General features: G+C 41.8%; 1 protein-coding gene across 3 annotated transcripts in view; it reads left to right on the forward strand.

Moving 5' to 3' along the window:
- The window catches only part of sez6b (seizure related 6 homolog b), a 956,088-nt gene that overhangs the window by 778,821 nt on the left and 160,950 nt on the right, over positions 1–16,317 (forward strand). The window lies entirely within an intron of this gene.

The raw sequence follows: 16,317 nt of genomic DNA on the forward strand, positions 1-16,317 counted from the left end.
ATTCTCCGATCTGTGCTGCTGTGTATTTTGGTAACAACCTGGAGACAATTACCCTTGAAATTCCGATTTTTATTTTGGTCCTTAGACCGCAAACTCTCAAAGCAAGAACCTCAATCTTTGATTTCCTTATATTGTTGGTACCAGTATGAAACCTGATGCTCCCATCCCTGCACCTAAGTTCTTCTCCACCTCCAATGAGTGATTCACACTCTTTCGTACCAGGCAGGAGGTCAAAGGGGAATGCATTATAATGGTAGGGAGTGCAATGAGGTTTTACTAGAATGACGCCTATATTCCAAAGGTGAATTACAAGGATAGATTGCATAGAGGTCTAGGGAATTAGAAGGATAAAGGATGATTTTGATTGAAATTATAGCTGATTGTGGACTTCAAGAAGGGTAAGACAAAGAAACACATACCAATCCTCGTAGAGGGATCAGAAGTGGAGCGAGTGAGCAGTTTCAAGTTCCTGGGTGTCAAGATCTCTGAGGATCTAACCTGGTCCCAACCTATTGATGCAGTTATAAAGTAGGCAAGACAGCGGCTATACTTCATTAGGAGTTTGAAGAGATTTTGTATGTCAACACATACACTCAAAAACTTCTATAGATGTACCGTGGAGAGCATTCTGACAGGTTGCATCACTGTCTGGCATGGGGAGGCTACTGCACAGGACCGAAAGAAGCTGCAGAGGGTTGTAAATTTAGTTGGCTCCACCTTGGGTACTAGCCTACAAAGTACCCAGGACATCTTCAAGCAGCAGCATCCATTATTAAGGACTTCCAGCACCCAGGGCATGCCCCTTTCTCACTGTTACCATCAGGTAGGAGGTACAGAAGCCTGAAGGCACACACTCAGCGACTCAGGAACAGCTTCTTCCCCTCTGCCATCCGATTCTTAAATTACCATTGAACCCTTGGACACTACCTCACTTTTAAAATATATATTATTTCTGGAGGGTTTATGCATGATTTTTGATCTATTCAATATACGCATACTATGATTGATTTACTTATTTATTATTATTATTTAATTTTTGTTTTTTTTTTCTTCTATAAGAAAAAGCTGCTGCTAAGTTAACAGATTTCATGTCACATGCTGGTGATAACAAACCTGATTCTGATTCTGATACCAAATGGAATGGGTAGGACTGATAGATTGGATATCAATATAAATTCAAAAGTCAAAGTAAATTTATTGTCGAAGTACGTGTGTGTCAGCATATACTACCTTGGGATTAACTTTCTTGTAGGTATTTACAGGAAAATAAAGGTATACAATAGATTTCATGAAAAACTACACATAACTTCTATTGGATAATTCCATCAGTTGGAAAGACTGACATTAGGGAGATGTTTGGTTTCAAAATTAGAACAAAGCTTGAGGAAACTCTCCTTAATTCAAAGAGTAGTGAAAAGTGAAAACTATTTTCCACAAAGAGCAACAGATGTTAGGTTAATTGTTAATTGATAGCTTAATAGATTTATTTTAAGGAATGAGGGAAAAAGAGCTGATCACAGACCAGCCATGAACCCATTAAATGCTCATTGCTTAATTGGTTTTGTTCATTTTAGTTCCTGTGATCCTATTTTCAGAAAAAAGTTCAAAGTCAACTTTGTTATCAAAGTACGTACATGTTGCCAAACACTACCCTGAGATTCATTTTCTTGCAGACACTGCAGAACAAAGAAGCACAAAGACTGATAAACAGCCAATGTGCAAAAGACGACAAACTGTGCAAAAAGAAATAAATAATAAATTAATAAATAAATAATACTGAGGACATGAACTGTAGAGACAATAGGTTGTGTTCAATGATCAGTTCAGTGTTGAGGTGAGTGCAGTCATCCACGCTTATTCAGAAGCCTGATGGTTCAAGGATAACCGCTCCTGAACCTGTGGCATGGAACCTAAGGCTCCTATACTTCCTTCCTGATGGTAGCAGCGAGAAGAGAGCATGGCCTGGATGACGGAGGTCCATGATGTTGGATGCTGCTTTCTTGTGACAGCACTCTTTGTAGATGTGCTCAATGGTGCACAAAGTTAGGTTTACAGAAATTACCATGAACGTTATGAGTCTTGCTTGAAAGAAGAGACTTAAAGAATTTTAATTTTGAAAGACGTGCAAAACTACGATCTCTAAAAGGTACATTCTAACATGAGGCTTTAAGAATTCTCTTGTAATCTTCAGACAAACCCTTCCCGATTTGAATTTGATTCGAGATGAATGGCAGGATCTGTAAATTGATGCTGTAAGATGCTGAGAATAAGTGTGAACTGAACTCCAGGCTCATCCAGACTTCCAGATATCATTCAACAGTGTCATTTTTGAGCCTTTGCCAGCTCAATTTCTTTGGGTCACTTCAGCAGAAATGCATTTATTCACCTGCTGCAGAAAAGTAATTGGAATGTTTTTAAATCATTTCCAGTTGCTGGCATGAAGTTCAGAGTCTGAACTTTGGGTCAATAACAAAATAATCCATTAAAAATTTTTCACTGACTTTCCCACGGGCTTGAACCTCCTGCAGCCTTTTCCAGAATTAAAGTGGTTATGTTGTCATTTCATTTTATATCAGCTGATGTGGGTTCAGGCTACAGAAAGGAAAATAAGAAGTTTTTTTTATATGGATCTGGATATAAAAACTTGTTGAATTTGTACAAGATGCTGTTGAGGCCTGATTTGGAGTATTGTGTGCCGTTGTGGTCACATACCTACAGGAAAGATGTCAATAAGACTGCAAGAGTGCAGAAAAAGTTTACAAGGATGTTGCCAGGACTTGAGGCACAGAACAGGCCACACCACCCAGCAAACCCATCTAGTTGCCCTAGCCTAATCACAATTTACAATTAACCTACTAACTGGTATGTCCTTGACTTTTGGGTGGAAACTGGTGCACCCAGATGAAACTTACGTGTTCACAGGAGCAACATAAAAACTTCTTATAGAGAATTGAGCTCAGAACTCGGATGCCCTAGCTGTAATAGCTATGCTACCGTGATGCCCCAATAGACTGAATAAGTTAAGACTTTATTCCTTAAGGAGAGACTTAATAGAGGTATTACCTCAAACCTATACACACTAGTTCTTGATTCCACAATGCTACACGTTCACCTCATTGTGCTCCTCATTATTTTATACACCTCTGGTTCTCCAAAGCTCCAGTGGAATAAAGTCTGAACTAGCTCAGCCCCACTCCATAATGTGGTCCCTTGAGTCCCAGCAACATCCTCTCTTTACAGCTATGTGGCATCCTTCCTGCAGAAGAGTGATCAGAACTGAGCACAATAAACCAAACTGAACAAGTCTCTGACCAGTTGACTTGACAAATGAACCGATGCAGATGTCGCCCAAGAGTTTCAATATAAACGTTTGACCAAAATGCCACATTGCAATCAAGCAAGCAAAGATGAGCCCTAAGTCTTTGATATATAAAGATATTCTCAAGTAACACTGCACAAAACAGACCATTCAGCCCCATTGTTCCCTGATGATATTTATGCTTCAAGTGAGCTTTCTTCTGCACTTCCAGTCCCATGAGTATTTTACCTTTCTCCTTTTCTTAACCATGAGATGTTTATATATTTTGTCTTCCTTCTGGCATAGTTTACATTTGTTGTTTGATTGTTTGTGGTTTTTGTGTTGCTATACTTATGCTCTATTCTTGGTTGGTGCGGCTGTAACGAAACCCAATTTCCCTCGGGATCAATAAAATATATCCATCTATCTACCTATCTATATACACAAAAAGAAGTGTTTGCTTGTAAACTCCAAACTCACCCAGCTCACTGTCTCCCCTGCCATCTGTCACTGGATCACAAGCTTCCTGACAGACACGGTGCAGCAAGTGAGGCTGGGGAGCATCATTTCTAGCACCCGGACAATCAGGACCGGTGCCCCCCAGGGATGTGTGCTCTCCCCACTGCTCTTCTCCCTTTACACTAATGACTGCACCTCACAGGATCCATCTGTTGAACTCCCTGAAGTTTGCAGACAACACAACTGTCATTGGCCTTATCCGAGACGGTGATGAATCTGCATACAGACAAGTGGTGGAACGGCTGGCCCTCTGGTGTGGTCAGAACAATCTGGAGCTAAATACGCTCAAGACTGTGGACATGACAGTGGACTTCAGGAGGAGCCCCCCAATACTCCCCCCACTCACTATACTCAACAGTATTGTGTCTGCTGTGGAGACCTTCAGGTTTCTGGGTATCACAATCTCCCAGGACCTGAAGTGGACACCCAACGTGGACACTCTTATCAAAAAGGCTCAGCAGAGGTACGTCAACTCAGGAAGTACAACCTGCTTCAGGAGCTGCTGATTTAATTCTATTCAGGAATAATCCAGTCTGTTCTCTGTTCGTCCATCACTGTCTGGTTTGGATCAGCTACCGAACAAGACAAGAATAGACTCCAAAGAACCGTCAGGGCTGCGGAAAGGATTATTGGTGTGAAGCTGCCCTCGATCCGGGACTTATATGCATCTAGAGTCAGGAAGCAAGCAAGTAGCATCAATGTAGACCCATCACACCCTGGACATCACCTGTTCCAACTCCTTCCTTCTGGTAGGCACTTTAGATCACTGTATGCCAGGATAAGTAGGTACAAGAACAGTTTCTTTCCGTGTGCCATCAGTCTTATGAACACTTGAATTTTAGTCTATTATAAACCAAGTCCACCTGTACATACACAGGTATACCTCACTGTATATAGTTCACGATTATTTGCACTATTGTTTTGTTTGATTTTTCTGATTCTGTTCAGCAAGAGCTCAGGAAAACCGGCATCAAATTCCCTGTATGTGTCCACATACCTGGCGATAATAAAGGATTCTGATTCTGATTCTGAACTTAGAAAGCTGAGAAGGATACAAAGTTCAAAGTAAATGCATTATCAAAGTACATATATGTCACTACATACAACCCTGAGGTTCATTTTCTTGAGGGCATACTCAGTAAATCCATCATAGAATCAGTGAAAGACTGCACCAACTGGGCAATCAACCAGTGTGCAAATGACAACAAACTGTGCAAGTACAAAAAGGAAGAAATAATTATAATAAATAAGCAGTAAATATTGAGAATATGAGATGAAGAGTCCTTGAAAGTGAGTTCATAGGTTGTCAGAATGTTTCAGTGGTGGGGCAAGTAAAGTTCAGTGAAGTTATACCTTTTAGTTCAAGAGCTTGATGGTTGAGGGGTAGGAACTGTTCCTGAACCTGGTTAGTGCTGAGGCTCCTGTACCTTCTTCCTGTTGGCAGCAGCAATAAGAGAGCATTAACTGGGTGGTGAAGGGGTCCCTGGGGATCTGTGCTGCTTTCTGTGTAGAAAGAGGTTTATTTAGAAATACTGTACGCTGCCTGCAGAATGTCACCATGGTTCACTGGTGTCATCTTGGACACACAAAAAGCTGGAGGAACTCATCAGGTCAGGCATCAGCATAAATGATCTGATGAAGGGTCTAGGCCTGAAAGGTCAGCTGCTTTTTCCCTCCACATAGATTCTGCCTTTTCAAATGCAATTTGAAAGAAGCTGTAGAGGGTTGTAAATTTAGTCGGCTCCATCTTGAGTACTAGCCTACAAAGTACCCAGGACATCTTCAAGGAGCGGCATCTCAGAAAGGCAGCGTCCTTTATTAAGGACCTCCAACACCCAGGGCATGCCCTTTTCTCATTGTTACCATCAGATAGGAGGTACAGAAGCCTGAAGGCACACACTCAGTGATTCAGGAACAGCTTCTTCCCCTCTGCTATCTGATTCCTAAATGGACATTGAACCCATGAACACTATCTCACTTTTTTAATATACAAACGTTTGTATATTATTTCTGCTTTGCACGACTTTTAATCTATTCAACATGTGTATACTATAATTGAATTACCTATTTATTTATTATTATTATTATATTTTGTTTTTTTCTTATATATTATGTGTTGCATTGAACTGCTGCTGCTAACTTAACAAATTTTACATCACATGCTGGTGATAATAAACCTGATTCTGATATGTCACCACTATCAGTATGAGAGAAAGGCTCACATTCAAACTACTTTCTGGGAAAAAGCATCCCTTGAATCCCTGCTAATCTCATTAATGATTTTATTCTATTTTTTTCCCATTCTCATTCTCATCCACTTGTGTAGTGCCAAGTACGTCCTGCATGAACTCGGGGGACCTGCTAAACAGTCCAAATCTGCAAATGTTAACGCGTGTTTCTCTCTGTCTCACCGAACAAAAATATAAAGTGTTTGATTCCCAGTGGCAGCTGTCTACTAATATAGCAGCTACTTTGTTACTGCTGCTCGGAAAGAGTTCCAAGCCTTAAAGTTTATTTCCATGGTTCTGACTGCAATTGCACAAAATAAGGCAGGCCACACCCCTTTCCATGCTCCATGATCTCATCAGCGCATCATTTCCATGCTCTAAGTGACTCCAAACCATCATGAGACACCTGCTATCCAACGCAAGTAAAAGTCAAAGCACTAAGCACTCCAAAATAAAGCTTTTGAGGGCAGGGGACACATCAGTGGATAGTCAGGCTGAGGCAGTCAGAGAGCAGATCAACCGTATCTCAGTAGGGGCACATTAATTTGTGTTGTTGATGACTTTATGCTCCTTATTTTACTGTGAATGGATAATGAATCAATTCATAGGTTGTACTTTTTTGCTTCAATTTTAAATATTAATTCATTCATGAATGTTGCACATTATCACCTACCTGATAGACGCTGAGGAAATTATACCTCAATTGGTGAATTGGATCTGGTTCAATTTCCAATTGGCAGCATTTCCACTGACAGTGGGCAAAGATTGCTTAAAGCATGAAGACGATGCAAAATTCATCTCCTATATTCTATGTTAAAGAAAGCTGTACATGTGCCCATTTTCTAGTGAAGAATCTCTAGTTTTTAAAGAATTGGTTACTTACTTCAGAAATCTTGTCCCTTATCCTTAGATTACCATATCATTCAGTGTCTTTCCCCTGAAAAAAATGCATCCATTTCTCTCTGCCCCATTGATGCTATTGTTTCAATGGCCTTGCTTAGTGATTCTAGGTTCTTATCAAGTAATAGTTTAATCTGACTTCCCGTCGAGACAATATGCTGCCTAACTTTTTAAAACTCTCAACTCCTGAAGCTTTACATGGGGCATTGTCACAGGAAAGCAGAATTCATATCAGGGACCCTCACCATGCAGACCATGTTCTCTTCTCACTGCTGCCTTCAGAAAGAAGGTACAGGAGCCTCAGGACTCACACCACCAGGTTCAGGAACAGTTACCACCCCTCACCCATCAGGCTCTTGAACCAATGGGGAGAACTTCACTCAACTGTTCCTGAACCTGATAGTGTCAGTCCTGAAACACCTGTACCTTAGTCCTTAAGGTGGGAATTGGTGGGAAAACATCTCTGTTGGTTGGAATCATACCTGATACAAAGGAAAGTGGTTGTGGTGGTTGGAGGTCAGTCATCTCATCCTTAGGACATCACTGCAGGAGCTACTCAGGGAAGTGTCCTAGGACCAACCATCTTCAGCTGCTTCACCAATGACTTTTCTTCCGTCATAAGGTCAGAAATGAGGATGTTCACAGATGACTGCACAATGTTCTGCACCATTCGTGTCTCCTCAGTTAATGAAGCAGCTCATACCCAAATGCAGAAGGACCTGGACAATACCCAGGCTTGGGTTGACAAGTGGCAAGTAACATTCGAGCCATGCAAGTGCCGGGCAGTGACCATCTCCAACAAGAGAGGCTCTACCCATCGTCTCTTGACATTCAATGGCATCACCATTACTGAATCCCCTACCATCAACGTCCTGGGGGTTACTGTTGACAGGAAACTGAGCTGTTCTAGCCATATGAACACAATGGCTACCAGAGCAGGTCAAAGTCTAGAAATCCTCTGGCATGTAACTCACCTCCAGACTCCCCAAAGCCCGTCCACCATCTACAAGGTTCAGTTCAGGAGTATAATCGGATGCTCGCCACTCGCCTGGATGAGTGCACCACCATCAACGCTCAGAAAGCTTGACACCATCCAGTACAAGGCAGCCCACTTGATTGGTACCCCTTCCACAAGCATCCAATCCCTCCACCATCAATGAACAGTTGCAGCAGTATGTACTATCTGCAAGATGTACTGCAACAACACACCAAAGTTCCTAAGGCAGCACCTTCCAGACCCACGACCACCACCATCTAGAAGGACGAGAACAGCAGATTCTTGGGAACACCACCACTTGGAAATTCCCTTCCAAGTCACTCACCATCCTGACTTGGAAACATCACTGTTTCTTCATTGTTGCTGGGTCAAAATCATGGAATTCCTTCCCTTACAGCACTGTGGGTGTACCTACACCTCAGGGACTGCAGTGGTTCAAGAAGGCAGCTCATCAACACCCTCTCAAGTGCAATTAGGAATGGGCAATAAATTTTGGCTTAGCTGGTGATGCCCACATCCCGTAAATGAATAACTTTTAAAAAACTCCTTAAGACCAAAGATACAGGAGCAGAATTAGGCCATTTGGCCTGTCGAGTCTGCTCCACCATTTCATCATGGCTGATCCAATTTTCCTCTCAGCCCCAATCTCCTGTCTTCTCCCCATATCCATTCATACCCATCTTCTTCCTGATGGCAGCAGTGAGAAGAGAGCATGTCCTGGTATAGTAGAGGTCCCTGATGTTGGATGCTGATTTCCTGCAACAGTGTTTCATGTAGATGTGCTCAATGGTGGGGAGGGCTTTACCTGTAATGTACTGGGCCATCCACTTTTAGTAGGATTTTCTGTTCAAGGGCATTGGTGTTTTCATGGAAGGCTGTGATGCAACCGGTCAATATACTCTCCACTCCACATATCTATAGAAGTTTATCAAAGTTTTACATGCCATGCCAAACCTTCACAAACTACTAAGGAAGCAAAGGCACTGCCATGCTTTCTTCATAATTGCAATTATGTAGTAGGCCTAGGACAGTTCCTTTGAAATAATAGCACCGAGGAATTTAAAGTCGCTGACCCTCTCCACTTCAGATCCTCCAATGAGGACTGGCTCGTGGACTTCTGGTTTCCTTCTCCTTGGTCTTGTTGACACTAAGTAAGAGATTGTTGAGGTTGAGGTTGTCCTGTGAATGTTTGGGGAAAAAAATCAAATCTTAAGTTCCTTTTACCTAAATAATTATCTTAATGTTATCTCCATGGCAATGAATGTTTGTGGTGACTTGTCTTCTTTGTAAATAGCAACTCGGTTCACATTCATTCAGCTGTTATACTGCAATTCCAGAAATGCCGCTCGATGCAACAAATTAATCATTCCTTCTGTAAGCAATCAAGCTTGACAAAAGTCGATAGTCTTTTCTCTATCTGACATCTGACTCTGCGCAGTATCACTGCTGATATATGTACCTGAGAAGCAAGAAACTGCAGATGCTGGAAATAAGATATGAAAGCCAAGAATGTAGGAAACACGCGAGCAAGATAGATAATACCTGGGGAGGGAAAAGGATGGTTAACATTTTAGATCAGTGGTCTTTCATCAGAACCTAAATATGGCATCATCATTATCAGCACTAATATGCTAAAATGAAATTTATTTTTATTTTTTTAATTAATAAAATTAATGATTATTTTTATTTGGCACTACATTAATAAATTCATATCCAAAGCCACATGCTCATAGAGTCATAGATCTAAGCACTTAATGGCCAATGAGTGTATGTTCATGGTCTTCTGCTGCTGTAGCCCATCCACTTCAAGGATTGACGTGCTGTACATTCAGAGATGCTCTTCTGCACATCACTGTTGTAACACATAGTTATCTGAGTTATTGTCACCTTCCAGCATCTGCAGATTTTCTCTTGACTGTCACCTTCCTGCCAGCCTGAACCAGTCCGGCCATTTTCCTCTCGCCCCTTTCATTAAGAAGGCATTTTTGCCGACAGAACTGCCGCTCATTGGATGTATTTTGTTTGTTGTACCTTTGAATTCTTGCAGGTTTGTTTAGTTTTTATTAAGTGTGCTTATACCTTTAAGATCTACATTCAGTGGCCACTTTATTAAGAACAGGAGCAGAACCCAGTGTGGTCTTCTGCGCTGTAGCCCCGTCCAATTCTAAGTTTGGCATGTTGTGCTTTTAGAGATGCTCTTCTCCACTCCTCTCTTGTAACGTGTGGTTATTTGAGTTACTGTCGCCTTCCTGTCGGCTTGAAACAGTTTGGCCATTCTCCTCTGACCTCTCTCATTAACAAGGCATTTTAGCTCACAGAAAAGCCACTCGCTGGATTGTTTTTTGTTTCTCACCTCATTCTCTATAAACTCTGAAGACTAGTGTGCATGAAAATCCCAGGAGATCAGCAGTTTCTGAGATACTCAAACCACCCAGTCTGGCACCAATGACCATTCACAGTCAAAGTCATTTAGATCAACATTTCTTCCCCATTCTGATGTTTGGTCTGAACAACAACTGAACCTCTTGACCATGTCTGCATGCTTTTATGCATTGAGTTGCTGCCACATGATTGGCTGATTAGATATTGGCATTAACAAGCAGGCATACCTAATAAAGTGACCACAGAGTGTACAGCACAGAAAATGACCCTTTGGCCTAAATTCTCCATGCTAACCAACTACAGTTTCACTAGTGAATCATTAGTGAACATAAACAACAAATTTCATTTAAATGAGAGTTTCAAGCCCATTTAATTTTAGGATTTCATTTCAAATTGGTCCAGTTCTGAGGCCTAATTAGAAATAAACTATGGAAATTAAATTTCTCAGTGAATGCCTGCAAAGAATGCATACTGAAATTTAAATTAAGCAAAAGCACAACAACAAAAAAGTCAGCAACTGTTGTACAAATATTCCAGATTGCCATGAACAGGAGAACCAGCTTTCGCTGCTAATGGTTAAAACTGACACCTCTGAGCTAAGAAACCTCTAAGAGAGCAGGACCTCTGGAAAGTAATAGAAATGATCTGAAAAGCAATATTAAGAATGGTTTCCTCACACTTGCTTAAGGCAGGAATATTCTGGAGATGTCTTTTTTTCTCGCTGCTGTCAATGGTTTGAGGAATTACCTCTAGGCTCTACTGTTCAGCTCATTGGTGGAATATGACTATATTTTTCCCCTTGGGGAGAGAGTTACCTGTGAGGTTTTGAGATGCCAGTCCATTCCCGTGATGGAGATAAAAATGGATTCACCAAAGGGAACAAAGAGCATATTTTGCCACCTGCTGCAATAAAACCCTTGAAGGTCAGTGAAAATAGCACAGTACAATCCAGGAGCTATCAATATTTTTGAAAGAATCTTGATTAAAGAGTTTAGAATCTCTGGTAGTACCCCAGGTAATAAATGTTGGAGGCTGCTCTTTGAGATCCACAAAGGGAGCCAACTGGCTCATGGTATTGTAAATTAATCAATTAAAAGAAATAGAGCAGTCATTCTCCAGAAATAGAAAATTATATGTCCATGAAACCTTTGTGATGGTAGTGATGTAAATGTGTTCCCTTAAATCTCTTTGGGTATATATTAGTTTGCAATGACAAATATGATCTCGCTACATCTTCAATTCCCTTCCAGCTATTTAATCTTTTCAATGACTCTTACAGTTGCATAGTTTATGTTTGCAACCCATCTGAATTACAACTTCATTAGCTATAAAGTTCAGATCACTGAAGCAAGTCCACAATTAAGAGTTTGTCAAGGAGTATACGTTGAGAATTTCAATGGCCTCAAAATGTGCTGCATAAAATTTAATGGCCCTCTGATAACATCGAGCTGCTTTGTTGGAGGTAAAAACAGTAACCTGTTTCTCGTTTATGTAGTATCTTTCATCCCCTCTGTAGGTTCTAGAGTGCTTTAAATCCAAAAAAAAAATTACTCTGAGGGTGCATTACGTGTTGTCAAGAACATAGAAGCCAATTTGTGCAAAGCTAATGCCACAAATGCCAATATGATGGGGTCGAGATAACAGTTTTCTTTTAGCTCAATGTTAGAGTTATTTCTAATGTGATGCATATGCAGTCAGTCACAGCAGAAGGAGCTGTGAAGCTTCCTGTAAATGTTGCCAATACACTAGCCATTTCGCTAGGACTAGTATTCATGTATCAAGCACTCAAACTTGAATATTGCAATATTGAAACCTGAATATAGGATGGCACACTGTACAATGTCTTATATCAGAGGCTGTACTATATATTGAAATGTATGAGTGAGTACTGTAGTTCACTTTAGAAAGCCAGCTTGCGTTGAGAATACCAGAGACATAATGTATGCAGAAACAGATTCAGATTTACTTATCGTGTATACATCATAACCTTAGACGGCCGTTCATACAGTGGCATCCGCACTGGACTTCAAGGCACGCGGTCCCGGGTTTGAATCTGGCCGGCTCGTTTTCCATTCATGCTGGGCTGAGCATCGAGCTGGCAACTCAGCTTCATAAAAAAACAGACAGAAATGCTAAAGAGACAGCAAGGTTACTGCCTGATGCGCCACAGGGCTCAGAAAGGAACAGTGAAATGCGGCATTTGCAATTACAACCAACACAACTTAAGGATGTGCTGGAGTCAACCCACTAATGTTGCCACACATTCTGGCCCAAATTCAGCCCACAATGTTCAGCAGAACAATTCAGAGCACAAAAAATACAAAACTCAACAAGCAACAAAACAACACAGCAAAAACAAGCTCTTTTCCTCTTTCTCTCTCACTCTCTCACTCTCTCACTCTCTCTCACTCTCACTCTCACTCTCTCTCACTCTCCCTCACTCTCTCTCACTCACTCTCACTCTCAGTCTCACTCTCTCTCACTCTCTCTCACTCTCTCTCACTCTCTCTCACTCTCCCTCACTCTCTCTCACTCTCACTCTCACTCTCTCTCACTCACTCTCACTCTCTCACTCTCACTCTCACTCACTCGCACTCTCTAACTCTGTCACTCTCTCACTCTCTCACTCTCTCACAGACTCGTAGAGAATGGGCCTTCACTTCCCCACTGCACTCTCAGGCTACGTCCACACTAGACTGGATAAATCCGTAACCGTAGCTTTTTCTTTTCGTTTTGACCCTCTGTCCACACTGAAATAGTGTTTTCCTCCCCTGAAAACGGAGATTTCTAAAACTCTCTCCAGAGTGTTTAAATCTGAAAATGCCGGTTGGGCATTGTAGTGTGTACAGTATGTGGTAACCGGAGGTTTTAAAAAACCTGTCGTCCCTTTCATTGATGAAGAGACTATGGCTGTAGGAAATGTTTCCAGGGTGACCCCTTTGTGGGAGTGAGGAAGATGTTGGTGGGGCCACCCGGGAGTCTGTGTGTCCATATGTGTAGCTATTGTAGTGGCTGTGAGGCTGGTATTGTGGCAGAAAAGTACTGGGGGGGAGCCATCATATTGCTCATCATTACAAATCCTTCTGCAACAGAGTTAGTGTATTTTTCAATGTTTGTCATCAGCTGGGTCATACTGTCTGTGCACTTCCTGTCGGTTGCCTCCATACGCTCCAGTATTTGTTTCTTTAGTGTTAAGTCCTCCTACGCAAGAGCCAACGGCTGTCTGTTGTTTGGCAACTTCCTTTTAAGTTTTTCTAGTCTGTAACTGGGCAAACGCGCACCAAGTATACCGTTTCCCTTCGCTTGTTTTCTGTAGATGTGTCCTGCACATGCCCAGTAGGAGGAGATTCGCCCAAATACCCGTTTTAATGTGGACGGAGGTATTTTCAAAAGCGCCTGGTGTGGACGCCTATCGTTTTTACGTGAAATCGGCGTATTCAAAATTATCCGGTCTCGTGTGGACGTAGCCTCAGATTCCTCCACCCAGTGCCTCAGGACATGTGAACCATTAAGCACCTACTTCTATTCATCCCATTTGGCACTAATTGATCTGTAGCCTTCCACTTTCTTCCCTACTCTAGTCATTATCATTATTCCTACCTTGCAACCTCCCTCCAGTCAAGCTCCCTCTCAGAGTGATGCTAAAGAGGAACGGGGGTTTGGTGGGGGGCCTATCCTGAATCCCGCAAAGTACATCGATAAGCAGAAACCAAAGCTCCTATGCAGTAGCATAGACGGTATGAGGTTGCCCGCTATTGTCCAAATCATAAGGATAATGACTGTTGTCGTTAATGATTGACTAGTGAAACTGCAGTTTGGTTAGCACAGACAAGCTGGGCCAAAGGATCAGTTTCTCTGCTGTACACTCTGCAGTCACTTTATTAGTTACTAAAAATAAACATTTTCAACATGTACCTCTGAAAAGCAAAGAGAAAACGCAGATGCCAGAAAATATCATGGCACTAGCCTCCATAATATCCAAAACATCTTCAAGGAGTGGTGCCTCAAAAAGGCAGCATCTTTCATTCAGGACCCTCGTCACCCAGGTCATGCCTTGTTCTCATTGCTACCACCAGAAAGGAGGTGCAGAAGCCTGAAGGCACACACTCATTGATTCAGGAACAACTTCTTCCCATCTGGTTTCTGATTTCCGAATGGACATTGGATCCATGAATGCAGCCTCACTACTTTTTAATTTCTATATTTGCATTATGTATTTAATTTAACTATTTAATACGTAAAATTGCAGTAGCTCACATGTTTTTTTCTGTTATTATATATTGCTTTGTACTGCTACCACAAAGACAAGTTTCACAACATATACCGGTGATATTAAACTTGACTCTGATTCTGACAAAAATAAAACAGCAAGCACTCAGCATCTGTCGACAGAGTGATGAAGATAAAATTTCAGTTCAAAGATAACTCACCAGAACTGAAGAAGAGAGAAAAAGAAGTCTTGTTTTTTTACTTTGCAGAGAAGGTGGGAGGGATAGAGAGGACATAAGGAGTACTTCTGAAAGAGTGAGATCAGGGATGTCATGGGGGCAAGTTGCAAAGTTCATCTGATTTTTGGGTTAATTGAGCTGCTAAAGAGTGCACAAAAAAAATTATGAAAAGTTGTGCAAATCTGTAATAAGGTCACGGCGAGAGAAAGCTGAGCCAATATTACAAATGCCAGTTCTCATACACAGAAAGCAAGTTACATGACAGTTGCAATATCCCCAGACAGCAGATGAAGAGTTGTTCCCCAAGCCGGCATTGTTTTTATATATATAAAACAGTGCAGGAGAACTAGAAATAGATAATTCAGTTTGGGAGTTGGATAGAGATTTAAAGTGGCGGAGAGAAAGATGCTGGGGTCACTCCTGCAGACTGACCGCAGTTAATTTACACGGTAGCCGCCCAATCTGTATTTGGTTTGAGCAGAGTAGAGGTGACCACGTTGGGAACTACAATACTCCAGACTGAACGAGGTGTGACTGAGTCGCTGACTCACCTGGAATGCCTGTTTGTGACCCCAGGACAATGAGAAAGGAAGAAGCAATAGAACAGGTGCAGCATCTCTGTAGTCGAATGCTTCCAGAATTTTCTGTTTTATTTCAAATTTCCAGAAACTGGTGATTTTTTTTTAGATTCTGTATAGTCCATGCTCTGGAAATGACTTTCTGCTCTGTGTCCCCACTACCCATCAGGATGAGGGTGATCACCCCAAAACTGCAAGGGCCACTGCACTTGCTAGGTTCTTCATTACTTCCCCCATGCAGGTGAACTCTCTGGTCCTTAGCTTTTAGCCAGGTTCTCACTAAAGCCTAGCCCCCTTCTGCCAGGCCCAAATAGCATTCCTGCCCACCTCCTCCCATTCCAACAACACCCATCCTCCTCCCGGTTCATGGATCTCCCTCCTGATGTATATCAGGCAGACCTATCTGGACATCATTCTTCCTTTCAGTGAACTTTGGCGTTCTGGATCATTGTTTCTTCCACTTCCCTGCAGTCTCTCTCCCTCTTCCTTCATAGCAGGCTTAATATATTACAGGGGGCCCTACTGGTATTTATGGCCTGTTGCCCTTCTATGACCACTTCACAGGAAAGTTGCACTATGTGCCAGAGAGCACTCAGTAAACGCACCCTTTACACACACACATTCACTCACACACAAACATTGTCTTGTCATTCAGCTGTCGTTGCGGGGTGTGTTCGCACTTCAATGTCTTCCCCGGTATATTCTCATAATTAACCCACCTTTTCCCCTCTGCATTGCTACATAGATTCAGAGTCAGACACCAAAGTTTGGTTTAATTTTATTCTTAATTTGTACTTAACTGTAAGTGCGTGATTGTACTGAATGTTCTGTTCTTTCACTGCCGGGTCCTAAACCAGACTTGGGTTGGCTTTATGGTGCCATTCTCGCCCATATATGGCAGAATATTCCATTTCTCTAGTAATGGGGATGTGCAAGTGCCTATATGTTGTATGTATACTGTATTTAA

Source organism: Mobula hypostoma, chromosome 23 (genome assembly GCF_963921235.1).
Source record: "Mobula hypostoma chromosome 23, sMobHyp1.1, whole genome shotgun sequence".
In the NCBI taxonomy this organism is placed as follows: domain Eukaryota; kingdom Metazoa; phylum Chordata; class Chondrichthyes; order Myliobatiformes; family Myliobatidae; genus Mobula; species Mobula hypostoma.